General features: G+C 42.1%; 1 protein-coding gene and 1 non-coding gene across 3 annotated transcripts in view; one reads left to right on the top strand and one right to left on the bottom strand.

Moving 5' to 3' along the window:
• The window catches only part of SNURF (SNRPN upstream open reading frame), a 482,133-nt gene that overhangs the window by 292,407 nt on the left and 164,626 nt on the right, over positions 1-25,100 (top strand). The window lies entirely within an intron of this gene.
• LOC126023529 (U6 spliceosomal RNA) lies at positions 12,697-12,803 on the bottom strand. The gene has a single exon (XR_007500645.1). It is a non-coding gene; the product is annotated as a U6 spliceosomal RNA (small nuclear RNA).

Below are 25,100 nucleotides of genomic sequence, written 5' to 3'. Positions count from 1 at the left end.
TGTTCCCATTCTTTGACTAATTTTTCCATTGTCTGCTCATTTGCTTTAAGTTTTTTGTCCAATCTCTCCTGCTGTATGGAATTGTTATGTATCTCATCTTCCACAGCACCAAGTCTATTCTCAGCTTCTGATACCCTGTCCCAGAGCTTATCCATTTTGTCATTCACTTCGTTTACTGACTTTTTCAGTCCTGTTAGTTGACATGTTATTTCAGTTTGGAGTTTTGTCATTTCTGCCTTCATATTTTCTTGGTTCTTATTAGTGTTCTGTTCAACTCGATCCATGGTTTCTTGGAGTCTGTTGAGCACCTTCCATATTGCTAGTCTAAAGTCCTTATCTGAGAGGTTGATTAGTTGTTCAGTCATTATCTGGTCCTCAGAATTGTCATCTTCATTCTCTATGTCTGATGCTGGCCTGCGTTGTTTCGCCATTGTCACACTTGTATTGTGGGTTTTTCTACGTGTTGTAGTGGTATTCATTGTCTATATGATGTAGGCAGCACACTCCTCTGGCTCTTCCCTTTCTGGATGGGCTGACTTGCCTCTAAGGGAGGGGAGTCCTCCGTGGATGAAGCCTCACACTGGGACAAATCTTAGGCCCGAGCATGCAACAGAGAAGACAGTCCAGAGAGAAATGTTTGCTTCTGTGATATAGCGCCGTTCTTAGTGTGATTTTTCCTTCTTGTTGCAATGGAGTTCTTTCCTTAGAAAGAGTGCACGGCCGCGTAGCGAAGCGGAGCGGCCGTGCTCCTCTGAGCCTCTTTTTGCCCCACTCGCAAGAGTTTCACGCAAGAGGACAGTAGACAGACATAGACAGGTCACACTCACAGTCTTTCACAGCTGAGCCCCACTGGGCCGGTGTACTTTGGCGGATTTTCCCCGCCTGGTGTCACACACAGGGAGCCAGCTTTTGCAAAGGTTAGCCGGTTTTTATGCTCTGAAGTCCCTCCCTGAAAATGGCGTCTGGGAGAGCGAGGTTTCTGGAGGCTCTTTTTGCCCCACTCGCAAGAGTTTCACGCAAGAGGACAGTAGACAGACATAGACAGGTCACACTCACAGTCTTTCACAGCTGAGCCCCACTGGGCCGGTGTACTTTCGCCGCCTCTACCCTTCTTAACCAGGCCTAGGGGGGGTGCGGGTCTGAGTGACCCCAGCACCCCTCTACCGCCTTGCTCCGGATCTCCAGGGCTTTCCCTGGGCCACATGCTTGGGCAAGCCAGCGAGGTGGGGCCCTTGAAGGGGCTTGAAGGTTACCCTAGGCTTTCCCCCATTCCCCACCCGGCTCCTTAGGTCTGGGTGGGGGCTTTGAACTTCCTGCCTCCCAGCTCTTGAAGCACCTTTTTCCTTCCTGGGAGCCAGGAGTCAATGCCAGCATGGGGTTCGGCAGGCCTCCACCATGGGTTCTGAGAGTTGCTCGGTTGCACTAAAGCAGTCACTGGTAAATTTCTTACCAGTCTATATGTTCAAAACCGCGCGGGGGCTAGTGCCCCCGTGCGCACAATATACTTTAATAGTATAAAATAATTATAATAATAATAATCCTTGAATTATGTTTTTGTGTATGCAGAATGCCCATTTTGTACTCTGCCCTTTCGCACACCCCTACAAAAGCTCATTTTTCTCTTTAACTCTCTCACCCCCTACCATCATTACTCCACATTTACCCTTTTTTTTTTGTTTGTTTGTTTTTTTTGTTTTCTGTCCTTAAAGCTTTTTTTTTTTTTTTTGATCATAGTGGCTTACATATTGTTGACAATGATATTTTAGGTACATATTTACATAAAATCAGGGGGAATTCCCATCACCAAATTGTCCTCCCTACACCTCCGTTTTTGTCCTACCACCCATATCCTCTTCCCTCACCCACAGGGTAGCTAGGATGTGTGGTCTCCTCTGTATCTAGCCTACTGCATAGTAGTCTTGCACCTCTTTGGTCCTGGTGTCTCCCTTGTTTCCCCCTCTAATTGGGGGGGGCAGGACTAGCTAGTTCAAGTTACGTGGTTTTGTTTAAAGGAGAGAAAAGTAATAAACTGGGGTAAAAGTCTAATACGCCGAAAATAAGTGGAATTCTTCCAGAGGTTTTCAACATCGGTTTGAGAAATGAAGGAGAGAAAAAAGGTGAAACATTCCACCAGTACAAAAAGAAGTGTCAAATATCCCGTGAAGGCTCCAACAATAAGCACAAGCACCAAAAAACAAAACAAAACAAAACAAAACAAACAAAAAAAACAAAACAAAAAAAAATGAAAACCCACAAAAATAAACACAAAACAAAACAAAACAAGCAAACAAACAAACAAATAAATGTCATGGTCTTGATATAGGAAACATGGCATAGCATACAAAGGAAGAACAGAAAGGAAGAGAAAGAATAAGTATAACTGGGGACAACTTCAATTATCACACCCAAACAGAGAAATTGACCAAAAATAGATGGGTAAATAAAAATAATAATAATAAATGAAAATAAAATAATATATATAAAAAAATAATGATTTGTGCTTTTTTTTTTCCCCTCCTGCCCAGGCACAGTAAATATTGGGGTCATTCGAAAAGGAATTCACTTGGCCTAAGAGATATGGGGTTTCTCCGCCCTTGGAGTGTATTGTCATGGGATCAACTATAGACTCTGTTCAGGATCACTTACTCTCCTGGTGGTGCTTTTGCGGTGTTTGTAAGACCTCTGCTCTGTCCTGGGTGATACTATCAGGCCTCTGTGACTAGGGATCTCAGTATCTGCACAGATCCTGCGGTGGGAGTTATGATGAAGTCAGTCTTTGTGGTTCTAGAAGTTCTGTTCCATCATTGTCATTTTAATTCATCTTCTGTGGTTGGTGATCTTGGTCTTTGCACTGAAGCTAGGATGGCACCTAGGACAGTGTCTTTCTTTGTGCTTCCAGAAGCCCCATTCCATTACAATGGTCTCTGCCAGACCTTTGAAGCTGGGGATCATGTTCATTGTGCAGATCGTAGTTCAAACCCTAGGTTAGGGCTTTTTTATTGGTCCCAAGCTGTATACAGTCTGGTCATGGTTCTAGCAGCAGTCATCTGTAACTCGAAATCTTGGCTTTTGGGCCTTCCAAAGAGTGACAAGTCTTCTGATTTTGTCTTGTCGTTAGCTAGAAAGGTAGGATAACCTTCACTTAGGTCAAGTTGTTCCCATTTTCTTCGTTGTCAGGATGTCATATTAGAGCTGGCATTTGTTGGTGGCCTCGCAGTATTGCGGCTGTCCCGGGTGGGATTTGTTTCCTGTAGCAGTTGTGAAGGACTGTGCCGTTCCTGTGTCTGGGATCCAGGGTTCAAGGCTGGATTGATGGTATCTAAACACCTGAGGTCTAAGTTAATTGCACATGACATATTTTCAAGGTAGGAGATATCCCTCTATTGTAAACAACTATGAGTTCCTATCTCTAATAGATAAGAGCTCTCTTTTTTTTTGATATATATATATATATATATATATATATATATATATATATATATATATATATATATATATATGTAAGAATCCCCCTTTATTTTAGTGTGCCTTTGCAGGGGGAAATGGTGCTACCTTATATTGTTGGTGCATTTGGGGGTGGTCAAAAGGGGAAAACAGAAACAGGTTACATACCCAAAAAAAAAGATGAAAAAATAATAAATAAAAAAAATAGGTATCAAAAATGTATGTGCTTACATATGTATATGTAGGCCGGATTTTTTTTTAAATGAGGTAGCAAAGTATTTAAAGGGCCAAAGTGATGCATATGACTATCTTACATTTGAGGAAAAGCGGGTAAAGAGGTGGTGTGATACAGTTCTTATGCTTATGTTGGAAATACAGGTTTTCCCATTGTCTTTTGGGTTTTTCTTGTGGTGTGTGGGTCCCCAGGCATCTTTCCATCCCATCCCCAGATCTTCTTCAGAGTGGCAAAAGATTTGTGGCAGGGAGGTCCTGGAAGGGTTCTTGCATTGAGGATACTTTTAGACCTAAGTCCGGTTTCAGGTAACAGTCCACGTTAGGGGGAGTTGTTGGGGAGGGCCTCGCAGCATGGATCCGCAGGGGAGTTGGCTGCCTTTTCTTGCAGGAGACGAGGTGTGGGTTTGACTGGGTGTCCTCTTGACTGGGTGCTGGGTAATGGTTCGTTGGGGTAGGAGGTCAATCTTGATGCCTAATAGATTAAGGACTGAGGGTGGAGAGTTTTAATATGGCGGGAGGTCTGTATGGGATTGAGGGGTGGAGGGATAGTTGGATTTCCAGAGAGGGAAAAGGGGAAGGTATATGGAAGGGGTAGGAAGGGAGAAAAGAGAAAATACTTTAGAAGGAAAGGGAGAAGATAAAAGGAAAAAAGTAAAGAGAAGAGTAGAAAAGAGAGAGAAAAAGAAAAAAAAAGAAGAGAAGAAAAAAAAAGAAGATAGAAAATAAAAAAGAAAGTAGTGAGAAGAGAGGAGAGAATAGCAGGGGAATGCTAGTTTGCCTGAATTTGTTCACAGAATAGAGCGTGTAGTTTAAGTCTGTACGTCTCGGTTACTGCTTTGGTGGTCTGGCTGGTCACGTGCTTCAGTTCCTAAAAGAAGGTGTAACCTAGAGATAAAATGTATGTTAAAGAGTTTTCTCGGGGCCATCTCATATTGCAAGCTAGGTATGGTATCTCATGTGGTATCCCGTGCTGCCATCTTAGTTTATCCGCCATTTGTATTCAAGGATGCCTGAGCAGCACGGAAGGAAGTCCCCTGGGGCAGAGCCAAACTGCTCGCGTGGGCTGCTTCTTTGGACGGTCCACATTTACCCTTTTTAACTTTAGTACTGCAGAGTCCTAGTCCTAGTCCAAAGTGGAGTCCACTGGAGTTAACACCCCCCCCAACTATTTCAAAAGGCATAAAATGGACACATTATGTCTTTTCAATATTTTATGTATGTTTTCTTTGACAGCTATAGCTCTTGCTGAATATTTTCTTATACAGTGATGATTTTCCTCATTTTTATCTTCTCTTTGTGAACTTTTCAATAGGGAATTTGTTAAAAGAGTCCCTCAGTTTAATGCTTATGTTTGAACCAAGTCACAGGTATTGTTGGATGTGTTCTTACGCCCCCACATACACCAATAACAGCACGTGGCTTTATTTCTTGTTTGCATAGGCACATTAAAACGGGAAAATACTATACATACAAGTAAGTTTTTATCTAATAGAGATGGGAGCACACAAATCTTGTAGTGCAATTGGACCTTACACCCTGAACATTGACATAATGACCTGGCACAGGCCTCAGAAGAATGGGAATTCTTCATTCACCCCTGATATAAGGAAGCCATCTATGAAACATCCAAGGTTGTCTATAACATCACCTAGAAACAATCCTCTACCAGGGAAGACCCTACCGCTGCTCTGACATCGACCTACTCAAAAGAGATTTCCCTTAACACTGAGAAGACTTAACATCAACAACGACCAGCTTACTGGACAGGGCTTTCTGCGCTGCCCTTTAATTGTGAGGTGAAACTAGAAGATGCTCCACACCAGCCTGACTTTAATGTAGGATATGCAGATTCCAGGATCCTTGATGCCAACAATAGAGACTGTATGAAAAATAAAACTGTATTGACACTACAGACAATGACCTGGATTGAACAAACTAGTTTGCCTGGAACCTAGAGTTGGTCTAATGCCAGGAAACTTCGGGGGTAGGGTCTCCTTGTATTTAGGCCAAGGCTTTTCCTTTCCATGTCCCCCATATTTTGGTGGGCCTATGCAAACAATATTTGCCACTCTAACACCATTTACTGTGCTCCTTTGACTCTAAACCTTACAAAAAGACCCACTTAAACTTTTGATGTTAACTCAAACTAATATGCATGTGCATGAAAATGTAAAAAATACTATGCCTTCAATGTTTAAGGAGTCACATAAATTGCATGGCTATGATTGCTTTGTGTACTGCTAAGAAATGTTATAATGACTACAATCTGGAGACTTGTGGACAAAGTAATTGTACATGGGTTCTGTTTTATCTTTCTTAATGTTCTTTGTAAGTTCAAAATTTAGGTGTCAGCAAGGGGATTTCTTCTGAGAACTTTGTATATGGGTGACTGTCCTTCCCTGTAACTTTACCTTATCCTCTTTCTTTTTATTTTTTTTTTGTTTGTTTTTGGGTCACATCCGGCGGTGCTCAGGGGTTACTCCTGGCTGTCTGCTCAGAAATAGCTCCTGGCAGGCACGGGGGACCATATGGGACACTGGGATTCGAACCAACCACCTTTTTGGTCCTGGATCGGCTGCTTGCAAGGCAAACGCTGCTGTGCTATCTCTCCGTCCTTATCCTCTTTCTTTGCATCATTTTATCATAATTAAAAATAAAGGGCCCGGAGAGATAGCACAGCGGCGTTTGCCTTGCAAGCAGCCAATCCAGGACCAAAGGTGGTTGGTTCGAATCCCGGTGTCCCATATGGTCCCCTGTGCCTGCCAGGAGCTATTTCTGAGCAGAGAGCCAGGAGTAACCCCTGAGCAACGCCAGGTGTGGCCCAAAAAATAAATAAATAAATAAATAAATAAATAAATAAATAAATAAATAAATAAATAAAAAATAAAAACTTAGGGGCCGGAGAGATAGCATGGAGGTAAAGCATTTGCCTTTCATGCAGGTCATCGATTTGAATCCCGACATCCTATATGGTCCACCGTGCCTGCCAGGAGCAATTTCTGAGCCTGGAGCCAGGAGTAACCCTTGAGCACTGCCGAGTGTGACCCAAAAACCACAATAATAATAATAATAATAATAATAATAATAATAATAATAATAATAACAATAAATTAAAAAGGAAATTTGCCTTTACATATATGAACATGGAGGCTATATGCTGAGTGAAATGAATGAGAGAAAGAGAGAGAGAGGGAGAGAGAAATTGACACAGAAAGTCTCACTCATCTGTGGGATATAATAAATATAAAAGATAATATGGTAATAATAACCAAAGAAAATTGAGATGAGCGTTGGGAGGACCAGCCCATGATATGAAGCTTACCACAGAGTGATTAATGCAGTTATAGAAATAGCTGCACTGACAACTACCATTACAATTATTGTGAGAGAAAGAAATAGAATGCTGGTCCTGAAGACAGACGGGGGGAGAAAAGAGGGAAATGGAAGATACTGGTGGTGGGAACATCCAATGGTGAAGGGGGGTGTACATCCTATGACTGAACCCCAACTATGAACATTTTTGCAATCACAGTGCTCAAATAAATTATTTTTTAAACATGAAGGTGCAAACAAAATTAAATTAAGAAAATAACTGTGATTTACAAAGTTATTGAAGATTGAGTTTTAGGTATATACTTTTTTAACACCATCCCACCCTCAGTGTCAACTCCCATCACTAGCGCTCCCACCCTCCATCATCCCTCCTCCCCTGACTGCCTCCTTGACAGACACATTCCAAAGTTGGGTGTTTGCAACTTAGATTTCTGGGTCTCAGTGTGGTTGTGTCTGTGCTTTGGGTTTTTAGCTGTTTGACTCCACCCCTACAGAATAAAACCCCAACCCCTGTTTTCCCTTTACTCTCCTTTCTCATCTCTTCCTTCCTACTTGAGTTCTTTCCTTCTCTGTCCTTCTCCTCCCTAAATTCTGGCAGGCTGAGGGCTCAGTGGGTGGCAGTATGGGATTAGGTTGCTAATTATTAGGTCACTCAGGTTCAGGCTGACCTAGGCAGCTCCCTTTACTCCATTACATTTTCTTATCCTATTATTCTATAGACCACAGAGAGGTGACATCATCCTGTGTTTATCTTTCTTCTTCTGGATTCCTTCACTCAACATAGCACATATTTCCTAAAGGAAGAAAGAAGCCTAGATTCATCCTCATCAAATCCAACATCACTCAAGTATGGCCACACCACTGAAATAAAGTCCTGAAGGATTTAATGAATGTAGAACATTCTCAAGGAAAAGTCTCCTGGAGTCCCCACCCCCCAAGATGTGATTTGAAAAAAAGTTATTCCTGTGTATGTGTTGATGGTGAAGAGCTAGTCATAATATATTAAATAGGACAAAAATAAACAGTGTAGTGTTCTTTACATGACTGAAACCCAACTACAATCATATTTGTAATCAAGGTGTCTAAATAAAGATATTTATTAAAAATATCAGTGTACTTGTTAGACGATGTTACTTATTCTATAAGCTCTGGGCCCCTGCCAACTAAAATACCTGGGCAGTAAAGCTGAAAATATATCAACATGGACATCATCATGAATATGATGGGACTGACATTCATTGTCTTAATGTGCTAAAATCACCCAGTTACAGCAAGACAGATAGATGAAGGGCCAATTTAGTGAATGAATCACTTAGGGTTTCCCTACAGCTTCCCTTTCTTCCTCTTTTTCCTCTCCCTTCAACTTTCCCGTGGGTTTGACATTTTTGAGAAGAAATAATTGCGACTGCAAAGATGGTGTGTTTGCAAAGTGCTTCCTCCTACTCGGCTGCAGAAGCATCTCCAGCACTGCAAGGTTGTGGACACCTGACCACCCCTCGTCTCCGCCAGAAAGCTCCTTTCCCATCAGCTCCAAGGATTGGGCATTGTTGGATGCCTGACCTTCTGGATGGAGTGGGGTGGGGAGGATTCTGACACAAGAGTGGTGGGGGCAGCCCAGGCTGGTTGTGCGTGCAGGACAGTTGTCATGGTTCCCTGAAGGACCCTCATCTCCTGGTGCTGAAGCTGTTCAGGATGCAGAGAGATGATGGGGGCAGGAGAGCGAGCGAGCGAGGGAGAGAAGAAAGGCTGGGGCCTTCCTGGCTTGCTCAGGTCTGCCTGCCCGCCCACGGGGCTTATTATTCTTGATTGCCTGTTTTCTCCTTTCTGTTGCCATGGAGATAGGTAGAAAACATGACTCTATTCGTATTTATGCACTTTGCTTGCTGGAGGCCTTGTCCCCACACTGCGGACTCACTGGGCCCCTGCCTTTCCCGTGCGTCTGTGCGGAGGCGTTGATTAACTTAGGTGGCTGGGATGGGGGCAGAGGTACATCCGGAGGGACGGACGGGAACACACTTGCTGTCAACCTCATTACCCAAGCCAACCCACTCACTCCCGAAAATTATTTCGAGGCCAGAGGCTGGGAGCCGTGTATTTGACGACAGGGGACATGCTGGGTGCTGACGCAGGCCGGAGATTTCTCTCTGGCACCCCTGGGCAGAAACACTTAGCAGTTCTTGCAGGCAGACTTGGTCCCCAAGAATATGCTATGGCAACTAGGCCCTGGTGGGAGCGGGTGACAGCTAGCCCTCACTCAAGCTCTGGAAAGTTTGGTCCGACTTGGCCAAGACTTCTGAGAAGAAGAGCATTTGTTTAGTGGTGAGATTCGGCATGCCCAAAAGTTTGGGGCAAGGTGCTGGATTGATAGGACAGTAGGCCGAGCACTTGCTTTGAACGTAGAAGATCCTGGTTGGATCCCGGGCATCTCACAGGGTCCCCAAAGCATGGACAGGAGTGATCCCTAAGTGCAGAGCTAGGAGTAAGCCCTGAGCATGACCATGTGTATCCCCAAAACCAAGTTTTAAGTTGAGGAGAAGGAAGATAGTTGCCAGAGCCATAGCACAGTAGGGAGGGTGCTTGATCTGCAAGTGGCTGATCAATGTTTGATCCCCAGTGTCCCGTATGATCCTCCAGCTCTGCCAGGAGTGATTCCTGAGTGAAGAGCCAGAAGAAACCCCTGAGCACCATTGGGTGTGACCCAAAACGAAACAAAAAAATACTTAGGGTGACATGGTAGGTCACCCACAAACCTGGGAGGAATTTTATTTATTATTTATTTCTTTATTATTTGTATTGAGTGATTAATTGGTTTTGGGCCACAGCCAGCAAGCGCCGCTCAGGGGTCACTTCTAGTTCTGCTCTCAAAAATTGTCACTGGCAGGCCTGGGGGCCATATGGAATGCCAGGAATCAAACGGGTCCTGCCTGAGTCAACCGTATGCAAGACAAATGCTCTACTGTTGTGCTATCTCTCTGGTCACCTGGGAGGAATTTTAAGAGTTGCTGGTGGTGCTATATCTCCACCATTCTTTGCTCCACTGCTTCCTGTAATTGGCCCCCATACTGTTTGGGGGTCACCCCAGTGGTGGTTAGGGATCCCTCCTGCCAGACCTTGAAGGATCATGTAAGCTACTGAGAGTTGAACCTCATGGCCACAGGGCAAGTGCCCTCCCCACTGTGCTATATCACTCTCCATTTTTAAAGTTTCTGTGATTTTCTAGGCCAGAGAGTGTCTCTTTCCCCCACCCCCCAAGGACTTCCCAGCCTAAGAGATTGAGAAATTAACTGTAACTCAAGAAAACAAAATCTTTGAAACTTTGCTCCCATCCAAGAGATACTAACGGAGTTCCAAATCGGATACTTTGTGCCCCAAACCCACCTCAGACAGTTCACTGAGATGAAAGCATATGACATTGTGTAAGTTTAAATGTTTCATGTGATGGGCTGGAAAATGTCAATTGTGCATTGATGACTCCGTAGGCTTAATTAATAGCTTCACCACTGTACATAATTGCGATGTTTAAAATCGCGGAACATTTAAGGTTTTTCGTGCAGAAACTGTCAATGCGTGAAGCAGCATCAGCGACTAGAATCACCATGTTCTCCCAGTTTGTTTTGCTTGGAAAAGTTTGCTTGAGCCCTTTAACCAATGTCCCACACCCTATCTTCATATTTCCCAGCTCTTGGAAACCAGCATTCTATTATTTTTATGAGTTTGGCCCTTTAAATTATACTTAGATGTAATTTCTATAATATTCCATTGCATACACCCATGTCATTCCATTGCATATGCCCTGTATTGCATAGTGATTGGGAAATACCAACTATTATTGACTTTATCAATATCCAAACTTTCTAGAGTTTAAGAGCCTAGTGCGATAATAGACCCACTAGGCTATATGGTAGAACTACTTGAGACAACCATAGTCTATGGACAAAAGGTGTCATTAGCAGATGACTAGTTTTTTTGGTTTGTTTGTGTTTTTTGTTTGTTTTTGAGTTTGTTTGATTTTTTGATTTTTGGGTCACACCCAGCAGCACTTAGGGGTTTCGCCTGGCTCTAGGCTCAGAAATCGCTCCTGGTAGGCTCGGGGGACCATATGGGATGTCGGGATTCAAACCACCGTCCCTCTGCATGCAAGGCAAATGCCTTACCTCCAAGATATCTCTCCAGCCCCAATTAGCAGATGACTAGAAGGTGAATTCCTACCTTTTCTTTATCTCTACATCCATGCATTAACTATAGGACATTGCCAAGTCTTCATCAGTATGGATAAAGCTACAATGCACATGAGAATGAAGCTGTCTCTTTGAGGTGGTAGTTTTATTTTATTTCTATAACATTTATACCTATATATGGACAAATATACCCATAAGTGGAATTGCTGTATCATAGAGTCATTCTACTTGGAGTTTTTGTTTATTTAATTCTCTTTTTCCATCCTAGTTGTGACAGTTTTCTTTGCCTAAATCATTTGACGAGAATTCCTTTGCCAACAAGTCTTGCCAACTCTAGTTATGTGATGGTCTCTTAGTCTTTTGGGGGGTAGGAGAAAGTTGCACCCAGCGATGCTCAGGACTTAATATGGGTTCTGGATGTCAGCAATTAAACCAGGTCAGCTGCTTTTCAGGCAAGTGTCTTCCTCACTGTATTGTCCACATTTAGCCTTTTGATAATAGGTATTGTACCAGGTTTGATGGTAGCTCCAAAAATTCTTTCTAAATTTTCCTGAGCACATTTTCATATGTTTTCATATCCATTTGTTAGCTTATATCCTTTGAAGAAATGCCTGTTCTTGCCCTTTGCTTATTTTGTTGTTGGATGTTAAGAGGGGAGGGCTCAGCAGACTCGGCGTCCCCTCCCAAGGTGTGTGAAGACCAGAAATAATGGGTAGACCTTGAGACCTTCAGAGGCCTTCATAGATGCTAGCACCTCATGATGCCAAGTATTGATCCTGGTTGTTCACATGCTTTAAACCCCTCTACTGTCTCTCTGGCTCCTGTGTTGTTCCGTCATGTTCTCTAGTTGGTACCAAGCATTGAATCCAGGGCTTTACCCTTTTTAAATGAGCTTTGTATTACTGAGCCACAATTCTCAGTGTCCCCTCACCTATTTTTTTTGTTTGTTTTTGAGTCACACTCAGCAGTGCTCAGGAGTTACTCCTGGCTCTGTGCTCAGAAGTCACTTCTGCAGGAGCCAGTGAGATAGCATGAAGGTAAGACATTTGCCTTGCATGCGGAAGGTCGGTGGTTCAAATCCCGGCATCCCATATGGTCCCCTGAGCCTGCCAGGAATGATTTCTGAGTGTAAAACCAAGAGTAACCCCTGAGCACTGCTGGGTGTGACCCAAACACCAAAAAAAAGTCACCCCTGCAGGCTCAGGGGACCATATGGGATGTCGGGATTCGAACTGTCATCCATCCTGTGCTAGTTGCATGCAAGGCAAATGCCTTTCCACTGTGCTATCACTCTGGCCCTCCCCTTGCCTATTTTTAAGTACATTATTGTTGGGAGTTTTGGGGATTTTGTTTGTCTGGAGATTTTTCTCAGGTATTACTCCTAATGATGGTCAAGAATTGTATATATGGTATCAAATATGTGGAGTCAGAGATCAAACTAGGGTCAGGCACATGTAAAGCAAGTAGCCTTATCTGCTAGTCTAGCTCTCCAGTCTTAGGACTTTTTTTTAATATGGAATGCTTCACGAATTTGCGTGTCATCCTTGCGCAGGGGCCATGCTAATCTTCTCTGTATCATTCCAATTTTAGTATATGTGCTGCCAAAGTGAGCCCTAGTCTTGGGACTTTTAATCATTAAAATAACATGAATAAATTTCTCAAAATAGTGGCTAGAGAGTGAGAGATAGAGAGAATAGTAGGGAGGACATTTGCAGCCAATCTGAGTTTGACCCCCAGACTCCTATAAAGTCCCCAAGCCTGCCAGGAGTAAACCCTGAGCATTTATGTGTGTGGTTCCAAACCAAAGCAAACAAAAATAAATTAATACTCAAAATGCATTCTGTTACTTATTTCTTTTTTTTTTATCATTTCAAACCTTCCATTTTCTAGTGTTTCAGTCTCATGTGAGTCTAGGAATTTTCCAAATGCATTGCCCCTGACCTATGGCCACATGAGCGTTTTGTCTGTTTACCAAGGAGCATATGCTCTGGACTCTCTCAGTGACTGGCCTTTTTAGGATCTCATTGCAGGGATATGTCAACATGATGGCTGGGAATGACCAATAGTGTCCATACTGCAAATGTTGAGAAGGGGATTAACATGGGGCAATTGGAATCACTCCTAACTAATACTTTGTGCAAACTTATGCCAAAGTGGAAGGAGGTTTTAGTAGGTCTGAGTGAGAGAAGGAGTCACCCCAGGTACAGAAAACTGAGCCTTGTGCCCCATCAGCTACATTCCTCCTTTCAGGCTTCTAATCCCCAGGATTCTTTCCTTGCCTCAGGGTGGGAATGTGACCTTGAAATATGGCTTCAAATGTTGCTCTAATGCATGTGTGCATATTTGAAATGACTCTCTTCTGAGAATTATGTGGTCTGGTCCAATAGGGCTCTTTCCTGGCAACAAATGGGTTGGGGATATTGGGGGTAACTAAGTGTTCTTCTCCTTCTAGAATTCCCAGGACACCTGTTATACACTGTTTGAAGCTGGTATCTCTCTGCTCCCATCTTGGTATGCTGCTCAAAGAAATTACTCTAAAAATATCTCTGTGCCCTTAGGCATTCTTGGCCAAATCTCAGTATGTTCCATCGCCGATAACCCTTTCATCCTAGGCTTCAGAAATAAAAAAAATAATTAGTGGAGGCCTAGAAGGGACTGAAATCTCTAGTTGGCATTCTTTAGTGGCCACTGAAGAAATAATTATAAACTAGTGAGGGGAAGGGATTGTGATTTGCCAGTAGCCTGGCTTATGATTTCACAGGCTATTAAAACCCACTCAAGACCAATTGAATTAGAATCCCTGACATCCCATAATTCAACATTTGTAGGATTTCCAGACACCCCAAGTGTTTTTGGTGGTTTGCCCAATGCAGTGGTTCTCCATCTTGCTCTGTGCCTGGCCTCCTTCTTAATGACTTTGTATGCCTACTTCCTTCTGGTTATTGGTTAATCCTCCAGTCTTATAATTACCTCCATTTAAGTGATTTTTTAAGTGGCCTTCTTGGATGTCCTGGGAGTTCCTCAGGGGTTAGATCCTCCCCCTACTTGAGAAATTTTGATCTAGTAGTTTGAAGTAGATCAAAATACTATGCACAGATAGAAGTATGAGGAAGAGGTTGTATATACAATACAGAAGAAAGCACTTGTGTTGCCTCGGGGATCGATCTGGTTCTATCCCCAGTACTACATATGGTCCCCCAAGCCTGCCAGGAGTGACTCCTGAGCACAGACCCAGAAGTAAGTCCTGAGCACAGACCACCCATGTCCCAAAGGAGGAAAAGAACTTCAAAAGAAAATGAGAGTGAAACTCTCTAAGGTTTACTTACAGTGTGCTCTTCTTCAATGAAATCATGCATTTTCTGGCTTTCTCTTTTCAGCATAAAGCTGAATCCTTTCAATAAGCTTTATGATCTGTGTTCATAGAATATGTGGGAATTTTTTTTTTTTGGTTTTTGGGTCACACCCAGCGGTGCTCAGGGGTTACTCCTGGCTGTCTGCTCAGAAATAGCTCCTGGCAGGCACGGGGACCATATGGGACACCGGGATTCGAACCAACCACCTTTGGTCCTAGATCGGCTGCTTGCAAGGCAAACACCGCTATGCTATCTCTCCGGGCCCTATATGTGGGAATTTTAAGAAAATAAAGATAGGGAGGCCTGTGGAATGGCTCAGATGCTGAAAGCATGAAACATTGCAAGTATGAGACCAACAGTTCAATTCCTCATGGTTCCCAAAGGCACCAAGTGCTACAATCTCATTGGATCTGCTCTTGGGATGTCCAACATTATAACAAAGTGTATGACCTCCAGTCCACCCAAACTAAATGGTATGTAAGCATTTTTGAAGACAGAATGACCCCCATAAAACACTTATGGGAGCAACACAGCAACCCTGAGAAAACACTACCAATAAGAACGATGACTATTGAGTTTGAACCTTTGCAGCAAATGTTTAAGTACCTCAACTAAAAGGCTGAACCTCCCCGCTAACACCATCACAACCAGGCATATGTGTGACCCTTGTCAATCACAACCATCACAACAAAGGAAATAAAGAGAGAGAAATAAGTTTTTAAAAAGCTAGGTTTGGTTCTTTTTCCTTTTTTTTTTTTCTGTCCCTGACTGACCTTCAGTACACAATTTAGGTGCCCATTTTCTAGGTGCAATATCTTTCCACAGAAATCCCCAAACTCTGCTGAACCCCTAAGCTATTGCTATTACCTAAGAAATTGTCTCTGTAGTAGAAACAATACAAACTTAAAAATTTGTAAAAAAAAAATTTTTTTAATTAGAAAATATTCTCAGGTATGATAAAAGACCATTTTATAAATATTGCAAACAAGGATTAATTTCTGGGTGGTTTCACTCATATGTGGAATGTAAATGGCCAAAGAGGGCAAACAGATTATTACAGACATAGCAGGGTTGCAGAAGAGAGGAAAGGACAGAGGGGTTTAGTCTGATAATAGTGATGGTTGGAGAACGTTGGTGGTGACTTCCATGAGACTTTTACTCATAGACACCTATAAAGCTATATTCCCCAAACTGATACACACAAACCTTTTTAAATGAGATATTTTAAGTAAAGGGTAATTGACTAGGTGCAAGTTCTAAATCTGGTAGAGCTAATCTGGAATGAAAGGACAGGGAACCCCTCTATTCACAGGTAAATGCATAAGTGCATAAATTCCATTTCTCCATCTGGGTCTCTGGCTGCTAGAACCTTCTACTGTGGCATACATAGCTAGGAATTATGAAGCATATGTGCGATTTGACCCCAGACTGTTGAGATCCTTTGGATCCTTTGGAAATAAACTTTCCATGAAAATGAAGTTCACTATTCTGTAGAGTCATTGCAGACCATTTCCAGAACAGGGAGCCTTTGGAAGCCATTGAGAGAAAAGGAGATCACAGGAAACTGACTAGGTAGGCCAGATATTTGCTTAGAGTCTCACTAGAAGGCCTTTTTGTGCTTCTTGGCTTTCTATTTGGACCATCGGGGAGATAATGCAAGGATCATATAGATGGAGGGAGAAATGTAAAGCTTAGTAAATGTTAAGCTTAGTTTCCACTTAGTTTCCTATTCCAACAGAATAAAAATCAAGAAGCGGTGAGCAAAATACTACCATACTTGACTACATATACTAGGCAGTCATGGCTTTGAGAAGGCCTGAGAAGATCCACATTACCAGTACATTGAGAAGGTCAAGAAGGAAGAAGCACAGGCATTAAGACTTCGCATGAGACTTGTTCAATTCCCAACACCACATGGTCACATATGTCCTGAGTACTCACTGTTATGGCACTAGTGGCTCCCTGCACTGGGTCTTAGCAGTACCACGTTCCTTTTATAGAAAGTTAAATGGGTGATACTGCTAATGGTACTCAGGTTTACTCCTGGCTCTGCACTCAGAAATTACTTCTGGCAATGCTTGTGGGGCCTTTTAGATGCCAGAGATCAAACCCAAGTTGGCAGCATGCAAGGCAAATGCCCTCCCCTCTATGCTATCCCCCCCCCACTATAGCTCTGCTCCAGTACCACATTCTTGGTCCAAGAATTGAAACATCTGGACAAAAAATACCCCTTGGTCCCCTGAGCACTATTTTAGATTTATGCATGTGCATCCACATACATGTAACCACACACATGCCAAAAGACAGAGAAAAATTATTTATTTATTTATTTATTTATTTATTTATTTATTTATGTTTTTTTGGTTTTTGGGTCACACCCGGCAGTGCTCAGGGGTTATTCCTGGCTGTCTGCTGAGAAATAGCTCCTGGCAGGCACGGGGGACCATATGGGACACTGGGATTCGAACCAACCACCTTTGGTCCTGGATCGGCTGCTTGCAAGGCAAATGCCGCTGTGCTATCTCTCCGGGCCCCGAAAATTTATTTTCTAATTTTATTTTATTGAAACAGTTGTGACCAACAGAGTTCTTCATCATTGAATTTGAGATATACAATGATTCAAGGCCCTTCCCACCCCCCAATGTCAACCTCCCTCCACTAGTGGCCCCAGAGTGCATCCTGTACCACTCCTCTTTGTCCCCAGTGTAACAGGCCCCTTTGAGTTTAGATAAAGTTTAGGTCCATTGAATCTATTATCATTGATTTTGGCTTGGATATTGAGATTAAGACAGAGAAAACATTAAATTCTGAAAGAGGTAGATTGAAATGAAGAGATAATGAAGCCTGCATGTGGGAAGGTGTTTCCAGAAGGCTGGATGGTTGGTTCATTCTAGAGTTCTTCTGATGGCAGTACAGAAGTTAGTTCCTGTTCCAGATATATCTCTTATTGAGCTGCAGTCTGTATACAAAATGCCCTGGATGTTGAGCCTAGAATAGAGAAGAATGTTCAAGACCAGGCTTAGGACTATTTTTGAGTTGGGTGTGACGAGTGTGCTATGGCAGCTGTGGCCCTGGGAGAGTCCAGCTCTCTGAGATGACACAGACCATATGGGCATTTTTTCCCTTGGTGGTATCTTTTTTATTGATAAGGCATTCACTTCAACAATTATGTGAGAGGAGTACAGCTTCATGCTCTGAAATAGATACTGATATTTATATGTCACTATACTACAGTCTTCACTGAGGTACCAATACCCCTCTGACACATTTCTCTGAATCCTTTTCCTTCTTCAGTCTCCCTCTTTGCTCCTCTTCCTTCCCCTGGTGATCTCAGCTCTAGAAGGGGAGTTCATGAGTTTGTCTTTAGTTAGTTTTATCTCTTTCCTACTTTGCTTTTGTGTATTTACCACAGGATCAAAGCAATAGTACAGTGGGGGAGGGCATTTGCCTTGCATATGATAGACCTGAGCTTAGTTATCAGCACTCCATATGGTCTCCTGAACCTGCCTAGAGTGATTGCACAGGGTAGAGCCAGGAGGAAGCCTTGCACACAAAAAAGTGGCTCCCCAAAAAGCAAAAGCAAACACACAATGAAAATCAGAGTGATATCATTTGGTTCTCGTATGTCCCCTCTGACTTATTTCACTTACCATGACACAGGCCCCTTCCATTCAAGCTGTTACAAAGGCATTCGTTTGTCTTTGACTGTAGCTGAGTAACATTCCAACATGTAAATTGACTTCATCTTCCTCAGCTGCTCTTCTGCTGGTAGCCATTTGGATTTCTCCCATCATAATTTATTGTAAATAGCACTGCAATGAACTTAAATGTGCATAAATCTTAGTTTGCATTTTGGGATTACTTTTGTTCTTTGAGAGTGTGGGCCACACCCAGACGTGTTTAAGGGGACTCCCAGCTCTGCAGTCAAGAATCACTCACTCATGGTGTAGTGGGGAAACCATATGGGATTCCAGGTATTGAAGCCAGGCTGGCCACATGAAAGGCAAGTGTCGTCCCTGCTGTACTCTCTCTTTGGCTCCAACCTTTTTGTTTTCTTTGAAAAAAGTCTCTAGGTGTGACCCTATGCCTTTAATATTTTGAGAATCTCCATGTTTTTTACATAGAATCTGAATCAGTTGACAGTCACACAGGAAAGGAGAATTCCTTTCCTCTTTCCCCTCACTAGCACCAGTTGTTTCTGACCTCTGTGCTATCGGCCTTTTTCACAGGTAAAGGGTGAGATGTCATTGTAACTTTGATTTGTATTTTCTTGATAATAAGTGGTGATGAGCAATTTTCTCAAGTGCCTGTTGGCCCTCTACAAGTTTTCCTTGCACGAGTACTTCTTTTATGTTTTTAATAACTTTTAATTAAGTCACCATGAGATACACAGTTACAAACTTGGTCATGATTCAGTTTCAGTCACATAATTCAGTCCAACAGCCTTCACCTGTGCACATTTTCTGCCACTAATGTCCCCAGTTTCCCTCTTCCTGCCTGCCTCTGTGGCAAACATTTTTCTTCCCTCTCTCTCTTTCTCTTCCCTCTTTCTTCCCTCCTGTTGCTCTCTTCATCACTTTCTCTATCCATCTCTCCCCACTCTTTCACTTCTTTTTCCCCTCTCTACATCTCTCCTTTTTTTTCTGCCCATCCCCCATCTCTTCTTCTTAATGCCACTTTTTCACCATGGCTTCCTGCAGAAATTAGCTGTGATTTCAGATGACATTGAGATATAAAGCTCCATTCTCTACCTCTACATTAAGTTCATGGTTGGCCAAGATCTGTATTTTGAGCTTTTATTGTAGGAAAACAGAGCAACTTCTAAGAAGATTCCCTGTGTGGCCAGCCCTTCTATAACCTTTTCACCTGTCGTTTGGGGCTCTGGGGGTAGAAAGTTGTCAAGTTAATGAAGAAACCTGGATGACTTGTGGTTTTATGAATTTAAGACAAACATCAGCTGAGGGCTTAACAGGTGTGTGTTAAAAGGGCTGCAGAGAACAGAGGAAAGAGCAGAGGATTTCTGAAGAGAACAACTGTGCTTGAGGAAACCTGAGCTCAGAAAGCTGAGACCCTCACTCAGTCAGCCTAGCTCTTCATGTCCAGTATCTGATATCCCTGACCCTGTGCTGCCCAGGAGGCAGCAGTGAGAGCTGAAACCATCCTGTGGAATGAACTGGAATGAAACCACGGAATGAGTTGGCTGGGAATATTTATGGTAGACTCACAATCCTATTTCTATTTTGTCCTGTATTGGGGGGAAGGCTGATCTCAGACAATTTGCAGGGATGCACACGTAGAGCATGGGAAGTCTGGAATCCTCCCTGTTAAGTAGACCCTCTGGTGTATCCTTGTGGTTCAAGGGACACCAGCTAGTTGTCCATCATGTCTCACCCTCCTCTCATGGTGTCTTGAGAGAAGCGAAGTTTGTGACTTCAGCATTTGGAGTTTATTCTCCTCAAATAGCAGGCAGTGTGCTAGTATTCCTGATCACTGGACATAGAGATCTTCTTAATTATGTAGCTTTTCTTCCATCTTCCTGATTCAGACCTTCTTTCTGGTAGTCAACAGAGAGGTGGGACTGCATCCATTTCTGAGTGTGCTTAGAGGACATTTCGTGAAATGCAATTACTTGCATTGTTATGTGATAAAGGGCTTCCCATCTGTAATGTAGTTCCCATTGTATGGAAGAAAGACTGGACAGGGTGTTAAGAAAGGGGACAGGAGACAGATCAATAGTATGGCAGATGGGACATTCGCCTTGCATGTGGCCTACCTAGGTTCAATCCCCAGCATCCCATATGCCCCGCCTGAGCACCACCCAGAGTCATTTCTGTGTGCAGAGCCAGGAGTAATGTCTGAGCACTGCCAGATGTGGCCCCCAAAATCAAGTTTTTAAAAAAAATTCCCACAGATCTCAAAAATTGAAAACAATAAAGAGAGGCTGGAGTGATAGCACAGCAGTGGGGCGTTTGCCAACACAGAATGGACCCTGGTTTGAATCCCGGCATCCCATGTGGTCCCCCGAGCCTGCCAAGAGGGACTTCTGGGCATAGAGCCAAGAGTAACTCCTGAGCACTGCTGGGTGTGAGCCAAAAACCAAAAAAATAAAGAGTGTGACCCCTGGCTTATTTACTTATCCTTCCATAAATTTTCTCTACATTTATTTTGTGTAATGAGAAGAGAATATGAATCAATACAAATGCATTGTGTACTCAGACCTTATGATTTACCAGCAGATAAGGAGCAATTTTCTCTCTCACTAGGCACCATGTTTGCAATACTATTACTTAAAGTGTATCAATGCTTATCAATTTCCAAGAACTTATCACCAAGTTCTTGTCCAGTGCAATCATTTCCAACTGTCATAATAGTTCCTTTTCTGTCCTAACTAAACTCCCTCTCCCTATCATTTCTATAGTCTAGTCTAATACTATTTTTAATATCCCACAGACACGTTCAATCATTCAGTCTGCCCCTCATTTTCTGACTCATTTCACTGCACATGATATATGCTTCATGTCTATCCATGTCTAGGCAAATTTCATGCCTTCATTTTTCCTAGCAGCTGCATAATATTCCATTATATAGATATTCCATAGTTTCTTTATCCACTCATCTGTCCTCAACACTTGAGTTGCTTCCAGTTTCTGGCTATTGTGAATAGTGTTACAATAAACATAAGAGAGCAGGTGCCTTTTCTTAATTGGATTTTTAAGGTGTTAGTGTATATTTCCAGGAGTTGTTTGCTGGATTGAATAGAAGTTTAATTTATAGTGGTTTTTTCTAAGGAATGTCCATATTGTTTTCCAAAAAGGATGGACCAGTTGGCATTCCCATCAGCAGTGCATAAGTCCTTTTCTCCCCCACATCAGCACGAGCACTGGTTGTTCTTGTTCTTTTTGATGTGTGCCAGTATTATTGTTGTTTTGACTTATGTCTCTGATGATTTTTCACATTTTCTTCATTTCTGCTTATCTCTTCTCTCATTTTTATTTACTTTTTTGGTTTTGTTTTGGGCCTTACCCAGCAGCACTCAGGGGTTACTCCTGGCTCTATGCTCAGAAATCGCTCCTGGCAGGCATGGGGGACCATATGGAATGCTGGGATTCAAACCAATGTCGGTCCTGGGTCAGCCGCTTGCAAGGCAAAAGCCCTACTATGGTGCTATTTCTTCGGCCCCTCTTCTCCCATTTTTAATGGTATAATGTTTTCCCTTTTCTTTTGTTGTTTATTTTGCTTGTTACTATCTATACTTGCTCAATATCAGTTACTCTGGGCTAATACATTGGCACTTTCTTAGTTATTATTGCCTCAGATTTGTATTCTGCCCCAGTCTCTCTTTGGTCTCTTTGTGGTATTCCAGTAAGCATATGAAATCTTCTGATCATTCACAACATTCTCGGATGTTCTGTTATTTCTTTAATTTTATTCATGTTTCTCATTTGATGTTAATTGGGAGCAATTGAGGGGCTTCTATGGACCTATCTTCTAATTTAATCATTTTTCTTCTCAAGAATATTAGGTCAATTGATTAACCTAGGACAATCCTCATTATAGCTTCTGTGTTTTAAGTTTTTCTCTTATTTCCTTTGGTTTCAATTTTCATTTCTCTACATTATCCTACAAATGGCCTATTTTCTTCATCTCCTACTATCTTATCATTTCTTTAATTCTCTGGTTATCTCAACAACAATATAATATGAGTCTGTTTCTGATAGCTGCTTTGTTTCTCCAAACTGTCAGACTTTCTGTTTCTACTTGAAATTTTTTTTTTTTTTTTTTTTTTTTTTGGTTTTTGGGCCACACCGTGTGACGCTCAGGGGTTACTCCTGGCTATGCGCTCAGAAGTTGCTCCTGGCTTCTTGGGGGACCATATGGGACGCCGGGGGATCGAACCGCGGTCCGTCCTAGGCTAGCACAGGCAAGGCAGGCACCTTACCTCCAGCGCCACCGCCCGGCCCCTCTACTTGAAATTTTAATTTAAACCTGGGCATGTTGTATACACCAATAAAAATTGTGATTGATTGTACTTTAGTGTGAGGATTATGTTAATCTGACTAGGGGAGTTCTTCTGTGCTTAGTAGTTGGTGTAGCCCTAGGTACTGGAGGCTTAACATTTCTCGAATGACTTTATTTTTCCACAATCACATAGTTTGTGGATTCTTTATGTACTTAGAAATAGTTTGTGTCTTGCAGCAGTTTCAGCTATAATCCATTCTATTATAGCTAAATCATCTCAGTATGATTACAGGGCCTAACAAGGAATGTGAAATGTTAATCTTCTAAGTAAATCTTAGTACATTAATTTGCCTGTGTCTTGGGTCTGTGTATTTACAAGTGGCTATGTCCTTTCTCCAGTTGTGAAAATATGAAGAACTTCTCACTTTTCCCCCTCACTCCCAATGTCCTCTCTTTTCTGCATGTATCATTCCAAACTCATTTCTTTAAAACCCAATCATAAGTGTTATTGAGATTTCCCTGATAAGATGTGAGATTTCCCTGATAAGATAAGAATGTTTCCTTGACCATATGGAGTGGGCTTTCCACACTGTCTTCTGTCAGAGTTTCACCATCCCATACTTAGCACACACATAACTTGCTTGGTAAAGAGATGCTTAAACTTACTATACAGTGTTCCCTCTTTTCTCCCATGACAGTGCTGCTTGATTCTTCTCGCTAGTTGATCATTCTGTGTCTTATTTTTCTTCTGAATATTAGCTGACTTCAGATACACATTGGCATCTAGATTGTGTGTTCCCACGGAAATGACAGTACGAAATAAAAAAAAAGGAGAAGTCATGTGGACACAATTGTGACCGCATGGTCCAGGAATGCCAAGTTCTATTGCTGATACCAATGCTTTTGAAGGGTGTGTTTTCTTTCTTTATTCTTTTTGTTTACAATTTGTATTTGCTTTATTTATTTATTTGGTTTCTGGATCATACCCCGCAGCACTCAGGGGTTACTCCTGGCTTTGTGCTCAAAAATCACCCCTGGCAGGCTCAGGGGACCATATGGGATGCCAGGATTCAAACCAGGGTCTGTCTTGTGTTGGTCACATACAAGGCAAATGCCTTACTGCGGTGCTATTGCTCCAGCCCCTATTTGCTTTATTTAAGCACTGCAGTTACAAAATGGTTCATTCTTGGGTTTCAGTCATACAATATACCATATTTTTGTACCATAAGATGTGCTTTTTTTTCCCCAAAAAGATGCGTCTTGTGAAATGAATTCTGCCTGGAGCTGAAGCCTGAGTGCATGGGAGGAGAGACAGTCAAAATGATTCGTAATGTCACGTTGCCTACTGTTCACTTAACATGATTGAAATATTATTCTGTTATAGTTTATGAAATATTTTAGTAAACCATTTGCTTTAGAATAATTTTTCTTGTTTTCATATCTAAAAACTATGTGTATCTTATAGTCAGGTGCATTTAATAGAGCAAAAAAGATAGTACATTGTCCTTCACCAGTGTACCCATCCTGCCATTGATGTCTCCCATTTCTCTCCTACCTCGTACCCCCTACTCCTACCTAATTCTAAGGCAGGCAAGTTGCTTTTCTTTCTTTCCTTTTTGACACTGTGGTTTACACTATTGTTAATGGAGGAATGCATTGCCATTAGTTTCTCCACTTTCAGTACTAAGTTCTTGTCCAGAGCAATCAGTTCCATATATTGTTATCCTAGTAGACCCTTCTCTACTCTCCCTTTGACTTATTTTACTCAGCATAATAGTTTCCCTGTCCGTCCATATATAGGAAAATTTAATGACTTCATTTTTGACAGCTGCATAATATTCCATTGCATAAATGTACCACAGTTTCTTTAGCCGCTCATCTATTGTTGGGCATCTGAGTTATTTCCAGATTCTGGATCTTGTAAATAGTGCTGCATTAAATATAGGTATGAGGAGGGCATTCTTGTATTGTGTTGCTGTTGTTGTTGTTGTTGTTGCTCCTGAGGTATAGCCTAGGAATGGTATAGCTGGATCATATGGGAACTCAATTTCCAGTTTTTGAGGAATCTCCATAATGTCTTCCATAAAGGTTGGACTATACAGCATTTCCACCAGCAGTGAATGAGAGTTCCTTTCTCCCCACATTCCCTCCAGTACTGATAGTTCTTGTTTTAGTGATATATGCCAATCTCTGTGATATGAGATGGTACCTCATTGTTGTTTTGATTTACATCTTCCTGGTAATTAGTGATGCGGAGCATTTTTTCATGTGCCTTTTGGCCATTTGTATTTCTGCAGAGGTCATTTTTATTTTGTGTTTTTTTGTTCCTAGAGTAAATTACTTGACCATAAGAAACTCAATTTCCAGCTTTTAAAAGAATATCCACATTGTTTTCCAGAAAGGCTGGACTAGACAACATTCCCATCAGCAGTGAATGAGAGTTCCTTTCTCCCCACATCCATGACAATACTGGTTGTTCTTGTTCTTTGTGATGTGTGCCAGTCTCTGTAACATGAGATGATACCTCGTTGTTGCTTTGATTTGCATCTCTCTGATGATTAGTGTCATAGAGCATTTTTCATGTCTTTAGTCCATTTGT

This window comes from Suncus etruscus, chromosome 11, assembly GCF_024139225.1.
Source record: "Suncus etruscus isolate mSunEtr1 chromosome 11, mSunEtr1.pri.cur, whole genome shotgun sequence".
In the NCBI taxonomy this organism is placed as follows: Eukaryota; Metazoa; Chordata; class Mammalia; order Eulipotyphla; family Soricidae; genus Suncus; species Suncus etruscus.
This window is presented reverse-complemented; position numbering and strand designations above follow the sequence as displayed.